Source organism: Cupressus sempervirens, chromosome 11 (assembly GCF_028749045.1).
Source record: "Cupressus sempervirens isolate cs-2001-9-10 chromosome 11, ASM2874904v1, whole genome shotgun sequence".
Lineage (NCBI taxonomy): Eukaryota > Viridiplantae > Streptophyta > Pinopsida > Cupressales > Cupressaceae > Cupressus > Cupressus sempervirens.
This window is the reverse complement of record NC_143128.1, coordinates 254065578-254071678: the sequence shown is the minus strand read 5'-3', so window position 1 is coordinate 254071678 and position 6101 is coordinate 254065578.

Sequence of the window (6101 nt, the reverse complement as noted above, 5' to 3'; positions counted from 1 at the left end):
GATGTTGCTATTTTATTCCCTCCTCCCAAGTTTCTTCTTTCATTCTTCTCTAAATTTTCTCACCTTGTATAGAGCTAGAAGCTTAAAGATTAACCAAAACCCAAAATATTTAGAGAACCTAAACCTTTGTCATGAGCTTCTATTGGGAGCATTAAGAAGCCAAAAATCTTATTTATTTTGGAGAATATTTTGGGTCTTGTACCTTGTAGATTGTTCATTTTTAAACTAAATTCTAGAAGTTTGGCATGGTTCATCTTTTTGACCTAAACATTTTATTTTATCAAAGGTCTACTTGAGCTCGCACCTATAAATCTTGAGTTGGTTAGCTCTATATCTAGGATGGTAGCTTAACGAAGCAATTCACTATGTAGTTTATCTATCGCCATGGCTACCCTTTTTTGGGAAAGATCATTTTAACTCTATATTTCAATCATTCCCCTTCCCTGTATCGACAAGTTGTAGATAAAATATTGCCAATTAAGACAAATGGGAGCTCCTACCCTCAATAAGGTGGGAGCTCTATGATTTTTTTGCAAAAGACAATGTGCAAAGTATCTCATATTTTTCCCTATCTACCAATGCTTTTAGCCAGATGTCTTCTTCAAATGGCATTAGAAGTAATGTTGAAGCCAAGGTAAAAACAAGTGCGTTGCATGCAAATATTAAAATCATTTAGTAAGCTACGTATACAATTCCAAACAAGAGATGCAATGCGTCAAAGTTCCTACCAATAATTAAAAAATAAGGAAAATAAGAATTTATAGATAGAAATGAACGATATAAAGAGAGAGCTAAAAGAGAGAATTATATGTTACTATAAGGACAAGTAAAGGTAGAATGATAGAGAGAGTTGAAGGGAATTTTAAAAATATTAATAATTATATTATTTTAAAAAATATATAAATAACAATAAAAATTATATTAATTATATGTTGAATATTTAATTTTAAAAAACAAATTATTGATTACTTAATTCTAACTACCAAAAGATCTAGTAAGTATGAGGGGTAGTATTAGCTTTACAATTAGTAAAATAGTATTAAAAAAAATTAGAGCAACATTGTAAAATAGTAGCTAATAAAACATAGTGCAAATTTAAAGAAATAACATTTTGCAATTGTCAAAAATAAACATCAATTTAAAACCAATAAATATATTTAAAATAAGAAATATAAAATATTTAACTCTATATTGGAAGTTGGTGAAAAGAATATATTGTGATAATATTGATTATACATTATCTTTGGTCAAAGTTGTGTGAGGTGGAAGACAAAAATGATTACTTTCTTGAAAAATCTAATCAACTTGTCACAAATATGGAAAAGATAAAGTTGTAATTAATGCATTCATTAATGTATGATAGAGTTGTTGAAAAATATTTGTAGTTTTGTTGAAGAAAATTGAATTCTCTTCCTACCAAAAATAGTACGGTCCAATAGAATGGATGGAAAATGTGATTTACAAAATAATGAAAAATTACAAAAAAAATATAAACATTTGAAGTTTCTTTTAATCTTTTAAATTTTATGAGTTGATTGATCAATTAAAATGAAAAATTAAATTGAATAAAAGCAATAGTATCTTGCCTTTGAATGTTATTTAAAATCTTAATTACAAATTGGACCAATATTGTTTTGAAATATAGTCTCTAAATATACTAAATTAGATGTCAACGAAGAAATTCAGACAAAATTAGAATAAAAGTATTCTATGAGGTTGCAATTCGAACGCCTAAAGTCTGCGTAGACTGTTGACGAAATTGAATGAAGTGATAAGTCATAGCAAGTTTGTTAGTAAGCACATGAATTTTCTGAGCAATTTAAAAAATATATATTGTTAGGAATGAAAGTTTAAAAATTTGTTATTGTTAAGAATTAAAGTTTATTGAAGTAAGGATTGGTATTAAACTAAAAATACAATTTGCTACTATGTCATTTTGGTAGGAAAAAAAAAAAACTAAAATAATAATATTTCCATACAACAAAGGGTATGTGATAAAAACAAGGCTTTCAAGAGAGAAAGCAAAATATATTGTTATGTTTTAAGGGTCTATTTGGTAGATGGAATATGAGTGGAATAGGCATATGTAAATTCTTATAATTTTAAATTCTCTATCTGGGTGCACCAAATAAGAATTGTGAATAGGAATATGTATTCCAATTTTGGCTTAAAAATGAGAATTTTCAATTCCACCTAAACAGGTAGAATTGGAATACGTATTCCTATTCCATTTTTATTTATTTTAGAAAATATAAATTTTGGGTTTCGTGAATTCTCCATCAAATTTCAACTGAACCAAACAAGAATAGGAATACATATTCTTATTTTCTATTCTAGAATAACAATTCCAGAATATGTATTCCTATTCCCATATTCTTATTCCCGCAGCAAAACGGGCCCTAAACAAATATCCTTCTACTAGTTTGGGGACAATTTTTTTGTTTCCTTTCTATGGTTTTGTTTCGAAAATAGATGTTTGTAAAGTAAAGCATAGAAAAGCATCAAAACTGTTTGGAAAAATGTCACGTTTCAGTTATGGTTCAACATGTTGATATGTTGAAGGCCAACAGTTGTAAATGTTTTCCCTCCAATTGTGTGTCTCTTGCTTTCACAAGACCTTTCATATGTAATGTAATTGGAGCCTTTTAATATGTTGCTCCTATTCATTTCTAATTGTACTTTTACATATTAATACTCTACTCTACTCAGTCTGGACGTAGCCAGAATTATGGTGAACCAAGATAAAAACTCATGTTGCACTTTTCTCTTGTTTATTCATTCGATTCATCTGATATATTTTATTTTTGTATTTCATTCCTTTCAATTGGTATCAGAGCACAAGTTGTACAGATTGGAAATCAGTGTTAAACTTTTAGAAAAATGGAGGATGCAAAAGTGGAGAAATTCATAGGCAAGAACTTCAACCAGTGGAAACTGCAGATGCATTCCTTACTGGTTAAGCAAGATTTATCAATCACAATTGAAGTCTAAGAAACTAGTTGCAATGTCGAATGACAATTGGGAAAAGACTGATGAGAAGGCAATAGAATCAATTATTCTCTTATTGTCTCATAACATCATGTTCAATGTATTAAATGAAAAGACAACAAAGGAAGTTTGGGATAAACTTCAAATCATATATCAAACAACATCGACTGCAATAGAATCTTATTTATGAGAACCTCTACAAGCTAAAAATGAAAGAAGGGACTGCAACATCAAATCATATAAATGATTTGAGCACTTTATTATGTCAAGCAACCTCAGTTGGTATGACTCATGATGATGAAGCTAAAGCTATCATCTTGTCATGTTCCTTACCTGATAGCTAGGATCTTGTAGTTACATTGGTTAGCACTTCAAATTCCACAAAGAGAAAATTGGCCTATGATGAAGTTGTGACCACATTACTTAGTGAAGACATGAAAAGAAGTAACAAAGACTCCTCATCTGGTGATGCACTCACCATGGTCAGCACCAAGAGAAGGGGAAGAAGTCATTATAGAGGTAATAATCATTACAATCAAAGTAAATCTAGATCACCCAATCAATCAAAGTCAAGGGGTAGGAATGGAGAGTGTTGGTTTTGTGGTAAGCCTGGCCACTCAAAGCAAAATTGTTGGGCTTATGAGAAGGCACAAGAAAAGGTGAGAAATATTGAAGCAAATACAGGCTATGAAAGGGATGAAAGTGTTTAATTATTTCTACAAGTGACAAAATCAGATTCTTGGGTGATAGATTTTGGAGCCTCCTTTCATGCCACTTCGTGAATGGATTGCTTCACAAATGATCATGAAGGACAATATAGAGAGGTTTTTCTTGGAGACAATAAATCTTGCAAAATAGTTGAAAAAGTTGACATTATGTTGTAGCTGGAAGACATTCGTTCATCGTTGTTAAAGGATATTCACCATGTTCCCAAATTAAGGAAAATTTTGATTTCTGTTAGTCAACTTTTTGCACAAGGATGTCATATTTTCTTTCATCTGAATTCTTAGAAAGTCACCAACGGTTCGAGGATTATTGCCAAGGGCAATAAAGTTGGAAGTCTACATCTTTTTAAAAATTTACCAAAGTAGGTGCTGCTATGATAGTTGTGGACAGCGATGTGGCACTTTGACATCAAAGATTAGGCCACATGAGTAAAAAAAGACCTGAGGTAATGCTCAAAAGGGATCAACTACTTGGTCTCCAATCAACAAATTTGGAGTTTTGTGAACATTGTCTCTAGACAAGCAAAAGAGGGTTAGCTTTTTGAAAGATGGGCATGACATGAAGACAAAACCATTGGAACTTGTGCACTCAAATGCCTTTGGTCCTACAAAGGTAAGTTCCATAGGAGGTGTTAAATACTTTGTTACTTTTCTTGATGATTGTACTAGGAAAGTATGGATATATATGATAGCCAATAAATCTAAAGTATTTTCTAAATTTAAAGTTTTCAAAGCTCTTGTTGAAAACCAAAAATGTCACAAGATTAAATGGTTGAAAATGGATAATGGAGGCGAGTTTTGTTTGCTGGAGTTCGATAACTTTTGTGTAGATAATGATATTTGAAGGGTGAAATTTGTTCCCTACACCCCTCAAAAAAATGGGGTAGCGGAAAGGCTTAATAAGACCATACTAGAGAAAGCTTGGTGTATGCTTTCAAATGCAGTTTTGGGAAAAGAGTTTTGGGCTGAAGCATGTAATACAACCATGTATCAGATTCATCGAAGTCCTTCATCAAGGTTGAAATTTAGAATTTTGGAAGATGAATGGCAAGGGAGAAGAGTTTCATACTCTCATCTTTGAGTCTTGGTTTTTAGGAATTTGTACATGTCCCTAAGGAGAAGAGAAGCACGCTAGATCCCAAATCACAGCCTTGTATATTCGTTGGATATGGAGAAGATCAATTTGACTTCGGACTTTAGATTTTATCTGATAAGAAAATAATTAGGAGCCGAGATGTAGTTTTTAATGATAAGGTATTTCCTCATTTCAAGAAAGAAACCCCTATCGAAGAATACATTCCTCGATTTGATATGATGAACAATGGCACAAATTCTCAGCATGGGCACTCTGTTACTTCAACACAGTCTGGAAATTCATCACAGTCATCTATGAGTAGCGAATGACAACCTTCCCAAGAAAACAATGGAATATTTATTCCATCTGGCAATCACAACATACAAATAAATGACAGGGAACATACTTTTGATAATGACATAGATCATAGTATTAGTGGAACACCAATAGAAGACTCAATCTCAGAACAATTTTAAAATATAAATGATATAATTTTCACACAAACTCATGCTCAGCAAACCACTCCAACACTCGGTGATCACAAAGTATTCAATATTCAATAATACAAACGATGCTTGCCAAGAATCAAGACACAATGTCAGAAACGCAATGGGGCATCAGGACTCTTGTCAACAAGACCAAGACATCTCTACAAATTTAGATCGAGCTTCTCATGGTGGGAACTCGTATATAGGAGATCTTTGGCACAATTCAATCTTGTCCACAACAAACACGATGATGGAATATTTCCCAAGGAACTGCGATGACCTCCTTTATCCTGTCGTAGATAAATATGCCACCGCTCCCACTGTCCACGCAGATATTGAAACCACTTGTCTCTCCCATCCTTCATCGCACATAAGAACTGCCTAAGGTTCCTCGATCATAGATCACATGTGCCGACCTCCAACAAAGTAGACGTTCCCCATCCAATGGCACTGGCAGCAAGAATAACTCTGTTAATGATGATTTCCAAGGGTCGCGCTCTGCTATAAATCTCAACACTTCAGATACTCCAAGCTATTATTCCACGATGGGTGAAGACAACCACCGTGGTGAATTATTTGAAGAGACTATTGGCTCACAGTCACGACAGCAAGACATGAGTAACATGCCTCATATGGATGATTCCTCTCTGGATCCTTCATCACAGGCATACATCACGGATGATTCCTCTCTGGATCCTTCATCACAGGCATACATCACTAGAAAGAATTCACAAAATGAATTGGGTACATTATACCTAACTCATGGGTGTAGTCAAACACAGAGGCATGGGACTAAACATTTGAATGGAAGAACTACCTCTGGTT